The sequence below is a fragment of the Coturnix japonica genome, chromosome 9, assembly GCF_054131305.1.
Source record: "Coturnix japonica strain WE chromosome 9, WE-NBRP24, whole genome shotgun sequence".
In the NCBI taxonomy this organism is placed as follows: Eukaryota; Metazoa; Chordata; class Aves; order Galliformes; family Phasianidae; genus Coturnix; species Coturnix japonica.
In genome coordinates this window covers 3,591,590-3,609,782 of record NC_140671.1, presented here as the reverse complement: position 1 = coordinate 3,609,782, position 18,193 = coordinate 3,591,590, and positions in this window count along the sequence as shown.

Genomic DNA, 18,193 nt, shown 5'->3' with positions numbered 1-18,193 from the left:
ATAAAAGCCACTGTTTCCAAGCTTCTGTGTCTAACTAACAGTCATCCGAAAATGTAAACAGATTGAAAATTCTGTTGCAAATGCCCCATTTCTATCCCCAGTCTTCCATAACATTTGAGGGGGGAAGCGAAAGAACTGATCTAACTACATTTGCTTATTGGTAGGTTACACAGAGCTCATTACATCATGTGCCTGAGCTGGATGCCAAACATTTATTTCTACTGCAAAATGAATTCAGAAACAGAGGGAATATCCGTACGCAGTTAGGGCTTTGGGCACTGGGGTGTTAGTCTGGGATAAATGAAAGCTGCCCAGTCTAGAATGGAGTCATTAACAGAAAGCCAATATTCTCAAGTTATATTTGTAATCTTAAGAGAGCCAGAAAGACTCCTTGTACTTTCTTGGTTTAAGTCATTTGATGACAGCTTCATTTCTAGCACATCCTGATGTCAGACAAAGTATGATCTAACTTTCTGTAATGGTCTTTCAAGGGTACAGCCATTTTTATTTATTTATTTATTTATTTATTTATTCATTTCTTTAACATACTACCTTGTGTTTTCCTCCTTTTCACCATGAATACACTCCAGATAGAGTTAAATTGAGCACAGCACTTTCAGAGACCACAGAAACATTCCAAACCTTGCAAATGTCAACTGTGCAAATCTAACTGTGCATAACACCATTTGGGGGGAAGCATACAGTCATGTCGCAGGGCAATTCAGGACATTGGAAGTAAAATTAAAATCACTCATAAAAATACCTCTGGGGCATATCTTTAGTATTATACATTCTAAGGATCTATAGCTCACTCACTCATTTGCTGGAAACTGGTGCATATTTTAAGTCATTTTTTTTTTTAACCTGGTGGCTTTACCATCATCCATTCTTTCCTGGGCTGGAGTAGTTGCAGCTTCTAGCCCCACTTTCAGGAATATGGCCTGGAGAAAGCAGTGCCTTGGGGAGTGACCTACATTTCTGTAATCATTTAGCTTGCCACCATACAACCTGCCATTCAAGCTTCCTTTGCGCCATGCGTTTTGTTTTTAATATCACACGCAATCTCATTTTTCATTTCAACCTAGGTCTGGCATTCATCCTTAGGCAAGATAGGTAATTAAACAGGCTACTTATGTTCATGTGCTTCTGTTCCTTGACTATCATCATCAGATATGAAGTAGTAAAAACAAAGTCAGAGAATGGGACACACTGAATAATTGAAAGTGATTCACTTGCATGGAAAAAAAATAAAAATAGAGCAGCTAATGGGGGTCTCATAGGTTCTGCAAGTCACTCCACATTAAGCCGGGACTACTTTCCCTGATTCCAGGGGACATGAGGCTGTTTGAAAACGTATCCAAGCTATGAATACTGCCAGCAGACCTGCATTTCTGGAATCAGATCAGCAAGACAGTCATCTCACAGACAAATGGTTTCAAATTAGATACTAAAAATTCCGAGTTCTATTATTGCAAGTTGTTAAAAAGAATGAGAAAAAAACATGCTTAGCTGTTCTTTGTCTCTGCTCCTTCCTCCCTGTGTACAGACAGTGTCTCAACAAAGCAGCAGTGATGTGATGCAGTGTTAATGGCTGGTTTTGAAGGGATGCTTTGAACAAAAATAGAGTTCTCTGCACGCCTCTGAAATCCTCCTGCTGAAAATCAAGACGGGACATTTGGAAACACTTTCAGCTAGATTAAGATACCACTGATGCAGTGAAAAAATAACAACTACACAACTATTAAACAAACAAATAAATAGCCAAGAAGGTAATGAAGCAGCATAAGAGATTACAAAGTTTTAGCAAAAGTAGCTCAAAAGACCAAAAGACCTTCAGGCATTTATAACCAGTATTCAAAATCTGTACTTGTCTTGATGATATGAGAGCTGACAGAACACTAAACATGAGATAGGTGAATGTGTTTAGCACAGATAACAACCAGACAGTGTGACCAAAACTGGGACACTGAAATGACCTGAAGAAGGATGTTGTTACTCCAGAACATAGTCAATATTATGTATATATTTATCAATCCCCAAACATGGAGGAATGTTATCCAAAGACCAAAATTTTTGGAATGGCTGTTCTAAAATTTACATCTTTTTTCATGGAGCTTTGCAGACATCATTTTGAAGTCTAGTCTGAGATTTCTGCTTAAGCAGCCAAGTTTCCCAGCACTGTAATACGGTGAGGGCTGCTATCTGGGAGTGGAAGCTTAGGAGTTTGTACACTTGCAGATAAAACTAACTGGTTCTAATCTCTAAAACCTTCTGAAGAGCATCAGGACATCCATCCTGGTCAGTTCAAAGAGTAGAGCGATGCCTGCCCTCCTGATAGCTTGCCTGCATCAAATGACCTATCTTCAGTATTATAAAACTGCAGCTCCAAACCACGCCACAAAGCCAGTTCTCAGCTGCAATTATGCACCTTATTTTTCTTATTTTGATGCTCATCCTTTAACAGTGTACAACTTTCCTCTTATAGTGATGTTCTGTGGATACAAATCATGGAGAAGGAAACTCCTTAACCATCTCTTGGAATTTTTCAAATTGATCTGGTTTTGGAGGTTTGTTTGGAAGAAAGGTTGCAGGTTTATCAACAGCGATTAAATATTATGGGAAATGTGCAGGGCAGAAATTAGCCCTTCCGTGACTTCACATCCCATTTGAATTCTGCTCCAGTGCTTCTGTTGAAGCCTGGCACAAAATTTTGTGTCTCTTGAAATGGCTCAGACACATTTCAAGAGCATTTTTCAATCTGCCTCTTCCTCATAGCTTTACCTATAAGCCAACTTTGACCATTACCATATTCTTTCAAGCTGTCTTTCATCACTATCTTCTCTGCATCCTGACAGCTATTTTGCTTCAGTGCCTTGAAAAGTCTTCTCCCTTAGTGACCCTTGCACTTAAATTCAGTTCCTGCTTCTACTTTCTCTCATAAATATTTAAATGCTGTAGTTTACACCTGCTGGAGCTCATCTTCTGTCATTAAGATCATTCAAGTTTACTGTGGGGAAAAGAAAACAGAGTGCTTTGAGGTGTCCAGTAATTCTCTGAAATGATTCTTCTTGCATGTCTAGTCCCTTCATTTTCCTTTAAAACTCCTTTTTCACTATAAGGTCTCATTCTCATGATCCATTTGCTGCTACCTTTTCCCACAGCACAGAGCCCTTGGTAAACTTTGTCTGATTATTCCTATACTAATTAAAGTGACAGTTTCCAATTCAGAGTTAGCAATTCACCTTTATTGGCTGGATAGGACAAGTTCAAAGATAGTTCTATTAACATGGATCAGAACATATGATCATTTCCCTTCTTATAACAGCATGAAATGAGACTGTAGGGAAAAGCAGCAGTTTCCACTGTCCATACTTGTTACAGAAATAAATCCAGAGACTGAAGATCAATTTCTTTCCTCCAAAAGCTTTTCCAGTTTGCAGTTGTTCTATATATAGTTGCTGACAGGTTTCAGTAAGACCATTCAGTTGAGGAAAAACCAACGGATGAATTTTAAAACTTGAATCAAAAAAAACACTGAACTCTTAAGAGCTGATGAAAAAATTGTGCCATAAAGCCAACTCTGGCACCTCTCCATACAGATTCACTAGTCACGGAATCAAAGAGTTACCTAGGATGGAAGGAATCTAAGGAATCAACAAAACCAATGTTGTGTCTTCTCCAGTATATTATCTCAGTGCCCACCAGTTCCATTGTGTATTATAATTTACTGCCATTTTGTCCAGGACAGACATCCCCCGTTGCTTGTCTGTAGTTTTGCACATTTCTCTCCTACCCTATCAAAAGAAACAAAAAATACTGCTGTGCCTTTACACACCCCACATTCCATCCTCTATAGCCACTGCAGACAGTACTTCATTTCAAATCCTCAGGAAAGCCTTAGTGTGGAATTTTATTGCTTTTATAGACAGTGCTTGATGTCCCTGATGCAGGAGAAAAAATAACAGAGCAACTCATGCACTGTCACAACTACTTGTGACAAGCCTGGCACAAATTGAATTTATTTTTTTAATTTAGTAAGATAACCAGATTTCTTGCTTAAAACTCTCTCTTTCTCCCACAGTATTGCAGAAGGGGTGAGATTCTTGCAGGTTCCTGCATGCCAACCCCAGTAGAAGAAATAGAACGTGCTATTACTTTCTCACCTACAGAGCAGGAAAAAATATTCAAGTAAAAATATTTGATCCTTTGCTGATGATGAAACAGAATATCTGCTGCTTGAACTCCAGCTACGACAGGAATGACATTACTTAGCAAAATGATGCTGGTTTTGGAATGAAAGTTAGAAGTGTTTAGAAAACAGAAGTTTAAGTGTTTTATAACAACTATACTTGCAAAAGACCACTATTGTAGATCCTTTGAGTCAGGGGTTTTTCCTTCTGTCTTCAACAAGTGAAGAACTTTTCTATTATTTGCTGATATTTAGACACTGGATAAAGTAAATGAGCTGTAACACAGAATCTTCCATGTTTCTACAGATTATGAATGCTGTTTGTTACAGAATTAAACTACAGTCTATTAATAAGACAATAAAACAATACACAACTATTTAAATTCTTTAAGCAATTTAAATTGTTCAAAATTAACACTTTTTTTCCATAAAATAAATCTTATTATATGATCCAGATTTTGATTCAGAGATAAAAACAGATATAAGTTCTAAATAATGCACCTTGCTGTTAAATCCTGGTTCTTATTTCCCTGCTTATTTGTGATTAAGGCAGAAGAATCATAATACATTAATCTTGCTGTATATATTCCACAAAAGCAAACTGTAAAGTATATTTATATTGTATATTTTAGCAGTAAACAAACACACAAAATTCATTACCTGCTGATAGCTTTAATATCCTTGTCTGGTAGAGGAAAAGAATGTTCATTTATAGAAGGTGGGAAAGTTGAATATTTTATCTGAGTATTCAAATACATGCACTGTTATAGGCATAAAGTGCTTCAGTGAGAACAAGAGCCATACTGCCAAGTAGAATATATAGGTTTTAGTATCAACAGAACAGGAAAACAGGTCTTGGGAAAATAGGGATATATTTTCAGTTTAAATTTACCAGATGCAGTGTGATTTCATGACAGAAACATTAGATAGAAATAGTAGGGTTACCTTAATAGACCATATGGTGACCACCTTGTAATGTCCCTATGAACCGTGGAATACCAAACTAGTCTATAAAGCACAAAGGCAAGAAACAATGATCATTGCAACCTTGTTCTTATAAGGACTATGTCAAATCTCGTCTTACATCTATGACTAACCTATTGAATTACTTGTGTCAGTAACCCGAAAGGTATCTAAAAAGCAGGAACTCTTGTTCTTTCCTCCATCTGCCTCCTACAAATGCATACATCAGCTTGCCCAACCATCCTGAACTGCACCATAATTTTAAACATGTATCAAGTAAAAGCTGAACATGGATGGAGAAAGTGCCTTTTGAACTACACTTCTTGCATTTTAGGACATGAAGTATAGGTGCCCATGGAAGTATCTACAATCATCTAATACTGCTTAGTACTAAAATAGCAGCTATGAAACATGTAGGGGATAACAGATGCAGTTCTTCTAATCCTAGTTGTACTTTCAGCCTTTTATCATTGTAAAGCAAGATTTTCTGGGTTCCAGCACTGTGTTAAGACCTGCTGACTAACACCTTTTTTAAGAAAAAGTAAGAATTTAAGGTATTTTTACAGCACCTTACACAAAAAAACCCATTACAGAAACAGACTTTTTAGAACATTAAAGCAAAAATGGGAAATTATTGGATTAGCCCTTAGGTAGGAATCAAAACCACAGCACTGCTCCACTGTCACCACTATCAGAGTGAATTCCAGCCAGATTCTTTTTCCTCTCTTTATTTGTTTAAGGGCTGTGCTCATATTATCACCTGATGGTTGCAGAGGAAGCCATCAGAAAGGATATGAGCTGGATAAAATTCATTAAAAAGAAAAAAATGGAACAAATTCACAACTCTTCTGTTTGAGAGACCAAGGACCAATGGATGCTGATGTATTTTAGGACATGGCAGAGAACTGCAAGCCAAGCTACATGAGCTGTGCTATGTTGCAAAATGTCTGAGTGCTCTAAAATATTTTCATACTCCAGAGGTTGATATAGGCTGTGAATTTATGGGTTTTGTTGCTATGGTAATTTGTATTGTCAGAGTTTTAATAACCTCATCAAAAACATGCATTCAAGAGCAATGTGGCACCTCTACATAATTTAACACCAACCATTCATAGCTTGTGGTACCATTTGAAACACTGCATAAGGAAATTAAAAACAAATAGAAATAAATCACTTAAATACTGAAACCAATAAATATTTAGGCTGAAAAGGTGAGCAGTCTGTGGAAAGAAAAATATATTTCCAGGGATATGATGGAAGCCTCTAACACAGCTATTCTCCTCCTAGCAGCAACTGCAAGGTTATCCAGCATCAACTGCAGTTATACCAGGACTGTGTATTTATTTGCTCACTTGCACATGTATTTGGAAAGTAATTTTGACCAACTACTTCTCAATAATTAGATCGGTTAATCTTGCAAAATAAAGCGCACAAGTTGTTAATATTTAGTTAGTGCAAGTTGAAAATAACATGCTGAAACCTACAGAATATTAGGATTACACATGACAAATTCTTTTTGAGTTAGACTTCATTAATGCCAATGGCATTTCATCAGAGTGTAATTTGGTCCTAATTCTAAATTTCCTCAGTGTCCTCATCCACTATCAAATGACTCGTATCATTTATTTGGTAGCTCTACATGCTGCTTGTGCATCATTTACAGGAAGATATAATTATGTTTCAGCTTTTTAGTTTATTTTTCTGCTTAAACTTTATTGCATTTTAATAGTTTTTCTAACTCTAATGCCTAAATGCATAACGAAAGGAAAGGGGACTTCAATAAATAGTTATTTTTTTTTATGCTTCTATGGTACATTATAAAAAAGAGCAGCACCTTCAACTTCCTTTCATTTTTAAGCTCAGGTTATACAGATCTAAATAGTGAACACTATATATTAACTGAAAAAAAATAATTAAAAGAAAAATCTTCTGACAAATAAGAATCTCATACACTGTGAACTTAGAGAACCTGTAGGTAGCTTATTTCATTTCAGTCCCCGACAGATGCACAAAGTGTTACAATGAACAGTTTCCTTATGGATGCCTAGTTTACCTAAAGCTTGTTTCTCTCTCTGAACTGATTCTCCTTCCAACATGTATCTTAGCCTTTCTTCAGCCATATCCATGTAATAACTGTTATTTTATTCTTTAGGCATAGTTTTGGTTTTGTTGAAAACAAGGCAGCCTTTATTTATTGCCCTACTTCCATTTGCAGCTAGTATATGTAAGAGTAGCACTGGTACTTCTGGCTTCATACTGCCATTGAATAAGAGAAAAGAGCAGCTTACAAGGCAAGTGCTTCAAGGCATGAATATCCATTGGCACTTTCACGGAATGGACAACAACATATTCAGTAGACCTGCAGAAAACCTTGTAAATGGCAGTAAGAAATTCTGCAGGAAATCAAATCTTTTTTAATACCAAGATGTTGATTTCAGTATGGTAAGGACAAACCAATGCTTCTTAGGGCATAGACAAAAGCTCTCAGATCAGAGAAAGCGTTTCTTAAAAAATGCAGCTCATGCCCTGCTGCTAGAGTTGCTCTGGTGAGCAAATTGCTTCTCTACCAGGATAAGGAAGAGTTCATAACCTGAAATGGAAAAGAAACTTCTTGAACTTGGATCTCTCCCACCACTTAAGGCTCACAGTTCTCCTCAGTAGCCCAGGTCTGTGCTGTGGCATCACAGTGAGCACTTACTGCCTTCCAGTCTTCAAGGAGCTGAAATTCTCCCTCACTGCAAGGAGCTAGAAAGAGGCCTATTCAGAGTGAATATTTTAATAGCCTTGAATACCTTAGGCAGTAATCAGAGGTTCCCCAGGTGCAAAACTGTAAATGAGTCTCATGTTGAGCTTTTATTTTTAGAGAAATATAATGATCAAAATTCAGAATAGCACAGTTGCAGTTGTCACATCTTTTCAAGGGACTTCAAAAATAATGAGACTTAAAATATATGAGGTTAATTGATGAAAACAAAAAGATTCTTACCGTGTATAGAAACCTTTGTAAAACTTGTGAATTGCCACTGGATAACCAGAGACCCCACCTCTTGGATGGCCTTGTGATGTGAATGGGGAATGGGAGGGAAGAAATGCACGGATTAAGGAAGATGGAAGAAAAGGCTTATACTAGGTAGAGTTTGCCAAGAGCGTCTCATTCGTGTCAATGGTGTCATCCTCTACAGAAGATCTGTTTGAATGTCAAAATACACCAAATCTTTTCTGTAGTGGGACAGAAGAGTCTTTGAAACCTTGATCCACAGTTCAATTGAGATAATATCGATGGTGCAAGACAGATATTTATTTTTTTTTTTGCATCTTTGTGTTGTAGTAGTCTACAAGTGTTAAAATAGCACTTTTTGTTATATTTTATTCACATAAAATTATATTCTCTTTCTGAGATTTCAAATTGAAGCTACTTAATATCTCCAGATCCCCCATATTAAACACTGTTAGCATACTTTTCTATATCTATTCAGCAGCTGTAATCACCAGCAAAGACAAAAGTCCTTTCTAAGCCTCTCTACAGAATATAATGTTTTCTTGTAAGCAGAGAGTGCAGATGCTTAGTTGGGAGACTGGAAGTTTCCCTCCAAGAGCCTGTGAGAATTTTAGTCACTGTAATGAGGGATGTTATTGTATCAAAGCAGGTTTTAGCATCAATTGAATCAATCACAACTCAAGTCCTCTTTAAAACACTGAGTTGTTTCTTTGTTCCATCTCATAATTAGAGTGTGTGTCAAAATACAAGCAAGAGGGCTTTTCAGATACCTGTCTAGAAATAATGAGGAGTTGACTCTGCAAGCTGTTTGAGAAGGAAGACAGCTGTCTACTAAGTACCCAGCCTGGGGCCAGGCTGCAGCGTCTCTGATCCAGTGAGTTACAGAACCAGATGAAAATGGGAGCCAGTCAGAAAACCTGAATCTCCTCCTCCCAAAAATCACTTTCAAAAAATCCACCCATTTCTTTCTCTTGTAGAAATGTTTTCTGCCCACATAAAATGCTCCATGCTTTTATAAACTGCATCTCAGATAGCCGGTGACTAGACTTGTCAATATAACGTTTAAGAAAAATTTCAGATTTGGTGATATTGCAATAAAGCATGTGTCTCTTGCTTACATACTTTTATCTTTGATTTTTTTATATGTTCTGGGCAGAAGATGACCAATCAAAGAAAGTACTGACTGAGGAAAGATGTGATGAAATGACTTCCACTGCTTCTCTGCTTTCACAGTCTCCTGAGAGCTATTCGGGACTCAGATAAGTGACTTCATGTCCATTGCTAACTATAATGAGGCTGAAGGTTTGAATGAAAGAAGCCAAGATACTTCACTTATCTCCTTTTGTTTGAATATAGGTCTGGGAAATTATAAAGTAATAATTACTGCCCTGTCCTATTGCTGTTTCTCATGGTAACGGCCCATCTGTTTTAGGAATTGCAGCAGGGCCAATGAGCAAAATCTGGCTGCTGCAGGAAGGGAAAGCAGTGATGGTAGAAGTGAAGGTGAAAAAAGTGTCTGATTCATGATTTTGTCCTTAATGTGGTCCCTAGATAGTCTGAGGAAAGTGCTGCCACTCACAGTGGAAAAATAAAAAAGCTTCAACATAGCCTTCAATTACATGCAAGTAATCCAGACAGTCTGTTCATTTTTACAAGCCTTATTCCAAGCATAAATAAAGCCAGAATTTTCTGAAGAAAATGGATTCCTATGAATAACTCTGTCCAATTATTAAAAGAAATTCTTTGAAAATTTTGCTTACAGACATGAAAGGGAAATTTGACTTTCAGAACATCACGTTCGGGGGGAACAATGAATTTCTTTTTCAAAGTGAAATGTCACCAAAGTTTTCAACAGAGGCTATCGCAGAAAGCACAGCAATTTATTCAATATTCTTGAAACTAGGCAGAATTGATGATAACATGGCCAAGTTTGCAATTCAATTTGTTTCCGCTCTTTTCATTTTTTAATTAAATCTTGATAGTTGTAGACAGGACTACCTTCTGCATCACAGGTGAACAGACTAAATTCAGATGCTCATTTACCCTTTCTCTTATCCTGATTGCTTGAAAACAGAAAAGAGGTTCCCTGTCCTCTTCCCTCCACACTAAGCCAGCAGCAGTGCTTACTTCAAACGCTCACCTCCTTTTTCTGTCCAAAGGCTTGCCTGGTTCTACAAATTGCTGTAAGAACTAGGTCAGAAAGTGTTTTAAACCAAAACTCTTACTGGGCTTGTTCTCTGGGAACACTGATGCAGTGCTCAGGAATCACATCCTTGCTCGTTACACTTCCCTGCATGTATGTAAGAAGTAGAAAGGCTTGAGTTCTGAACAAAAGCATCTCCTGTTCATCCTTCACTCATGCCAAAGTCAGTCAAGCAAATTGGTATTGTCATTCTGTCCATTGCAGGCAGCCCTTCTGCCTCCCCTCAGCCCATCCAGAACAATCTGAAAATCTTCAAGAGAGCAAATAGAGGGACATCCATGAAGATGCAGGATATGACATGAAATCATATCTGAGTATTTATTCCCATAGAATATATAAACAGTGTTAGAATAGAATATATAAACAATGCAGAAGTGGTTAAAGGCATGAAGCGGGTAGCAGAGACATTCAGGCACTTGGGTAAGTTGCTCACGAGGCTGAGTGCAAATTATAAGGGTTGGATCTGAGGAACTGCTGTCTGCAAGGAAACAAGGTGAGCTTGCTGTGCACATGTATTGCCGCTATGGTCACTCCAAAGTACTCTCTAAAGCCTTTCTTCTGGAAAGGTGTGATTACATGAATGCTTAATCATGGTCACACTAGGAGACCTAGGATTGGGCATTAACTTATAAAGTTGTGTTTCAGGAGTGTAATCATGAAAGATGAAGTGCAACTGCAGCTAATGGAGAGAAAAGTAAGTCTCTGGCAATGCAGGTGGAAGGCCACAGGATCAGAGAACATTTTACAGACAAAGATGGAAACTCCAAGAGATATCAAGCCATAGCTAATGTGCCATGTCATTGCTGGTAACCTATGCTGCGTACAACACCAGTATTCACACTCCTTCCTGCTACTAAAACCCAATCCCTTTACACAGAGAAAAATAAAGAGATGTAAGTGTTTCTCTTAATGCAGCCCAGTTGGGGAGGAAGGCGGTGTTTGATCCAGAGAAAAGAAATGAGGATGAAGGAAACAGATGCAGAATGCAAAGAGAAACAAATGACACAGATATGGCATCTCTGTTGACTTCAGCGCACTCAGTTTGTACTCAGACCTGCTGTATAATGATTGTATTATTGTGAATTAAAAAGCATGGAGGAAAAAGCAAAAGAAATGATCTTCAGCTGGCTGATAAATCCGTGTGAAGGACAAATAGTCCTACAAAAAACAAAAAACAAAAAACAAAAAAAGAAGGGACTCCAAACCCAGTGAAGTCTTTCCATGTCAAGGACTTATTTCAGAAGAGCCACATGTGCTGTGTTTTATGAGAAAAGCAAGTATCTAGAACAAAGCGTCTCTTGTGAAATGATGGGATCTGATATTATTCCCTTCATCATCTGACATCTAGCTAATTAGCAGCAAAAGATTGCAGGAGCTGATCAATTAGGTCTCGTAACCTGCTTAAAGTTAAAAGGGATTTTAAAAAAGAATGCAGAGGGGAGTGACGGTTTTCTCCTCAGCAGCTTAGCAACAAACCAATCACTCCATTAGCTGTAGTAACCCAAGAACATTTTCTCTAAAGCTGGTAAAAATTTGCTGAAGCGGTTTTGACAGTAAGCCACAACTTCTGGTGAAAACTCTTAGTGGAAAAACTTTCACTTGAAATTCTGAACCATCTCTTCAAGGTAATTTGGAAACAAAGTATTTGTATTATCTATAAGCCAAATATTTGTTTTGGATTAACTGTGGAATACATCAAGTCCTGCTACTTTCCTGCCAGATTCCCTTATGGCTTCCTACATACACTGCAGCTATAATACAACAGTGAGCTGAGAAATCTGAAGGTTCTGAGTATACCACACGTAGGCTGAGCATTGTATGTGACAGTACAATCCATGTAGGCAAGAGACAATCTGCAACATTATTAATGAGTATGGTATCTGTGATGCAAAACTGTACAGACTATGGAGTTCATCCCCAATTTTTTCTTGTGGAAAATGTGACAGAAGAGGAAGAGGTGGAGAAGGCCTCAAATGCCACAGCACAGCCAGAGCCATGGTTAGAAATCATACGTATGGAGAAGGACTTCTCTGAAGTGGGATGTCTTGAGAAAATCTCCTTGATAGGATCTCCAATGGTGGAAAGTAGAGTTTGCTTTTTGACTATTGAATTATCATGACAGGTTTGGAGGGGGAACTGGGTACCAGGACTTAGAACACAGGCAGCAATAGGGACAGGGACAAAGACAGCTACTTTGGGACAAGCAAGGACACTCACTGCCTGTATCCCAGTAGAATGCTATGTCTTTCTTATCTTTCTTTCAGAGAAAAAAAAGAGCAGTTCCCATGGCACGTTACTATTTGCTGAAGTACATCTTTTTAGGTTAAGAATGGATATCTTTATCAGAAAAGGAAATAACACGCCTGTTTCTAAGTAAGGAGATAACTCAACGGACACAGGGTTAGTCAAATTCAAGGGTATGAGTTTGAGACTTTAATGGAGACTAAAGTGGCTGTTTGAATTTTTACACTGCATGATAGAAGCATCTTTCAGAAGTTCACTTTTTTAAGTCTGTGAAAGTCTTCAAAATTTATAACTTTGTCCATTAGAATAGTAAATAAATAAATAAATAAAAAGATTTCACTAAAAGTGTCATAGGCTCATTAAATCACTCTTGCAGAAGTGAATCATATAAGTATAGTAATTAGACCACTGAAGATTTTTAATACACATACTACATTGCGTTGCATCAAAGTTCATCTTTGCACTGACACCTGACTTGCTGCAGTGTCTGCAGAACCAAATTTATAAAAGAATGAACACCATAATGTGCTCCTAATTGTTGTGCAAAGTCTTAATACAAGATGGGGTCAGGGAGACAAGGAGCTTAATTGATTTTATTCCAGGAAAGAAAGACAGCATGCAAAGAATTTGCTGCTATGATATCAGTGGGAACGATCATTAAAAGCTTATTAGTGGGAGAGGTCCAGGCAATAAGATACAAACATGAAAGGAAATAAAGTTTTCTCGAAAAGAGAAGTATGGTTTTATTTTCCTCACTGAACTTTCCTCTATACTTTAATATGATTAAGATAATTACCACATTGAAAATGCAAAATTTAAGAGGCTTCTCATCAGGCAAAGAGAGGAGCTTAATGACTGCAATGGAGCAGCAACTTCTGAGATAGGTCTGGGGTACAACTAAACTCTGGGAAAGTTTGATTCTGTAGTCTGCAGCTCCTCTAAGTGCTATAAAAGAGGGGCTTGGAAAAGTTGCACAGCCCTGTAATTCTGCATGCAAACAGGCATACGAGTCGTTTTGGCAACTGAAGCACAAAGCCATTAACAGAGCAGACCATGCTCATTCCCCTGTGGGCATGGAGGAATGATGACTTTCTTCTGCTCATGATATAATATATTGCAAATCAAGTCTGCAAAGGAAAAGACCCTGTAGTTCCCAGAGGCCTCCAGCCCTCCACCTCCCATTGCAGCCATCCAGGCCTTGGATAGATCTCAGCTGCAGTTTCTCATATAGCACAGCCATGGACACTCACCCAGTAGCTTCCTTTGGGGGCAGCACTGGGGGTCCAGCTCCAGACACCTGATGGTAGCAGCTGGAAGGGATGTTGGCTCCTGAACACAGAAACAGGCAACATTCAACTTAGAAAAAATAAAACCAGCACATATTGTTGGAACACGGTTTGAACAAGGCATGATATTTTAATTGCATGCATCACCCTATAGTTATTATCCAAAACCACTTCTTTTCCTGAAAGTGCCTGGCACAGTCCCTAGGAGACAAATGATGAATGTTTACTGTCTTTGGATAATACATATAAATAAGAATCTGAACAGAGACAGTCATTTGAAGTAAGAGTCTGAGAAAACCCTGAGACAAAGTATCATAACTACATATTTAGTGTGAAAATGAAAATCCCTTTATTGCTTACTAGGAATGTGGTCCTTTGTGTTTAACCACTTTTAATTTTTAATGGTATTTATTCCTCTCATGACTGTTAACTGTATGCTCTAATGGGAGGGTTTGTAATGATTTACTTCATTCTCACTTTCTGCAGTGAATATTGGGCTATGGCTACCTAAAGAAACCCAAGTTTCTATTCTTTATGCAGTCTAATACCAAAGGAAGGGAGCATTTAGGAAAGATGTATTATCTTTCTGATGACCAAATATTACAAGCAGACAAGCAGTATTTCAGAGAGATAATTTGAAGCTAGTGCCTAAAATTAATAATCTATCAGCAGAGTCAGTGCCCGTGGTGAGGTTACTAGAGGTCTTTGTTTAAAAAACGCTTATTGTTTAATATATCCTTCAGGGTAAAGCAGTGTGCCAGGAATTCATAAGCCATACTGCTGCTGCTCTCTCTTTTTAAGTGCCCTCCTTTCAAGACTGGTTGCAGCAGAGGCAGAGGGGAAAGAATAATAGATCGCAGAATCCCTGTGGAATATGGGTTTCAGAGAACAAGCAGATGAGAAGGGGCTTGCACGCTCCCAGCTCTGGGAGGCCTGATATCAAGAGAATAGGGCTTTTTCATTAAAACAAAAAAGCAGCGAATTATTAGGACCCTAGCAGATAGTGAAGTTATTCACTGAAAGAAGACTAGACAGCAGAATAAAAATGTTGACTGAATGATTGGCAGAGCAGAAGGGAAAGCACAAAGGAGAAGGAAAAGTCAAAGCACAAGCAAAGTAACTGACCTGTGCCTGCATTACTGGTTCTGTGCAAGTTCCTATTTTTTCAGGTTCTTAAGAGGTAAGGAAGTGATGGCATTGGGAAAATCACGGTGTGATGATGTACTCAAATAAATAACGTCATGAAATCCTGAAAATCAACTTTATTTCAGTTGTCAGCTACAAAAATAAACAGAAGGGGCAGAAGGAGAAGCTGTGGTCTGGTGGCTAATGGACCAGTGTTTAAGTACCTGGGGTTTGGCTCTGGGTTTTGTCGTGGGATTTTCCTGTGGTATTGTGAAACTATAGACCCTTGATATGCGTAAGAGGGAAGACTTCTTTATGTTGGCATCAAGGAATGAATTTCTACCCCACACCTTGGTTTTGTTAGGACTTTAGATCTTCTGAACTTTGCAATCAGCTCCACTCAAAAGTTACGATATTCAATTAAGAGGAAAATTTGAAAGAAGTAGATGAAGGAAATAGTTTCCAGCAAAGCAGGATGCTGTAATTCTCTTTGCAGAAAAAGCAAGTCATCTTGTAGCAGTCATGAAAATAAGAGTTGTCTCTTATGTGTGTGGCTGCCTCTGTGAGCCTGTCATTCATCTACCTCTTCATATATGCATTCAAAAAACTGCTACTCCTCACATAGCTCCTCTCCAACAGTAAGAAAACAACTTGCTTTCAGTCAGCTATAACTTTCTCTTCAAAATATGCCTTTGCAATACCTAATGAGAGTGCGGCACCGGCCCAGCAACACTGTCAGCTTACCTGGGTGAGCTGGGAGAACCAGAACACTCCTCAATAAAACCCAGAAATTGGCTGGGAGAAATGGTATTTCTTGGGCACATGACAGTGATTTTTTTGCTTAAGGTGAAGACATGGAGCAGCATTGACCTGAACTTTTTACGCAGCCACAAGCACATCACCAGATGTAGCAGTACACCCCTATACACCCTCCCCCAGGGCACACATTCCAAGTTTATGAGGTCTGTTTAACATAAGATTCTGAGGCCTTTGTTGTGTAGGGGTAATATTTTACTGAGCTGATTTATTGACTTGCGAAACAAAGTGAATATTCTGGCAAGCAACAGTATCAGGATCTGACTGTGAGCTATTCTGATCTCAAATGCATTCTGGAAAGACTTACACTGATTCTAAGTCACATTGTAAAGCTCTATGTAAATTCTAAATAGGGCTATTTACTGCATTTTCACTTTTTATTCATTATTTTTAAAATACCAGAAATATTCAAAGACACACAGCTTCAGTTTCAAACAAATGAAAACCAGTTATAAGCCATAGTAGTAAAGAGAATCTAGATAAGCTAATGTGTAGCATTTGCGGAGAGCTGGATGTACAACTTACAACAAAAAGTGAATTGAACAGGTAAACTACCTTCCTTTGGAAACTGATTAAGGTACACATTCAAGGATCAATCTAAAATGATACAATTGCTTCTTATGTTTCTGCATTTCACTGAGCTGGATCATTAGTTTTTATTAAAAAACTATGTACTATATAGGTGGAGAAAGGGAGCAAGAAATCATATCCAAGCAAGCTAAGAAAGAACTATGACAACTGTCTGCGTGCAGCAAGAAAGCAACTGAAAAGGCAAGTGTAGGAACTCCCTTAATTTGGTAGAGAGAGGGGGTAAGAAAGAGAACTTTTTTTGATATTGCTTTGCATTTTTTTTTTCATAAGTACAGATTCAGTTTTAATTAGCAAATCTGATTCAGAAAAACGCTTATGCCATCAACAAATGGCTCTTTCATGTTGCTGGTACTCAGAACTTTAACAGGTGGTTAACTAACTCATTATTTCATGAAGGCTTTTTACCTACCTTTGTTTCCAAAGGCAGAAAAAAAATCTTTATTGTTACATGGGTTTTTTTGGTAATACAGCAGCTGCTGTTTATGCTAATTCTTGCTTACTTGCAAATAGACCTATGTTTATTTTGTGCCATGCCAGCTGTCAACAAAGACACTTGAAGAATAATTTCCATACACAGAAGAAAGATTTTGCTCCCTTTCCTATTTGGGTCCACATTTCAGACCCAAAGCGTGTTCAACTGGAAAAGTGTCTAATGGTAAGTTAAGAGATGAGCTGAACCTGAAATGCCTGATGGTCCCATGGGTATCCATCAATTACCATGAACATCTGCATGGGGCGCTCTGAACTCCTACTGTCTCTGTGGTTATTTGGAACTTGTTATCCTGAACACATTGATCTTCCAAACACTGCTAAGGACACTGTAACAGTTGCTTCCTCAAATGGGAATGTCCCAGTGTTGCAAAGAAATAGACTTGCAAGCATTGTTGCTTACCTGTATTTAAGATAAGTCACTCTACACAGCCCTATAATAAGAACGTGTAAGTGAAGCCTTGCTGAACAGAGCATGTCACAGAGAGGGCTGGCAGGCTTGAGACCTACCTGATTTTATCACCAGCAAGCTGCTCCTGTAAACAACTTACTTGATCCATCACTTATACTTGATAATAAATTAATCTTGGGGAAACTCAAACTGAATGCCTAAGTAGCATCTTCTTCAAGCATTTAAATTGGAGACCTCTCAGCAATTGAATATGATCTCAAATAATGTTTCCCCAGGCTGATGCTGCAGCCTTGTTTTCCCAAAGCTTCTGGATTGCTTCTGTTTTCTTCTGAGGTTTGCAGTGCATAATACCTTGCACCTTAGTGCAGAGCATTACCATGTATTAGCATTTAGTACTTCTATTATTAAGACCATCAGGACCAAGCAGGACAAAACACTTTTAAAATCAATCATCCAGGCATGCTTAGACAGAACTCCTTTATCCCCTATTGGTTCTATAGGCCTAGAGGAAATGAGTGAAAAGTTCCACTCACTTCTCTTAAAGAAACATATGCAGATGAAGCCGTTGAGGTACTGATTTACTGCTTGTACATCATGGCTCTGCTGAGGAAAGGGCAACAGCTGCAGGGCTGTGAGGTTAAGGGAAGCAGGCAGGGAGCCGTTCCTTCTAGCTTAGGTGGAAAGTCTGTGGCAACCAGGAACTCAGCTGGTACCATTTAAGTCTGAGCTGGTTTCAGTCATCATCAAACCATCTTATATTGGTTTGTTATGTGCCACAGAGGAACAGAAAACTGGCAACTCTAGCAATTTCATTGTTTTTGAATAGAATCATAGCAACTGCTTGTAGCCAAATGACATGAGAGTATGTTGTCACCAC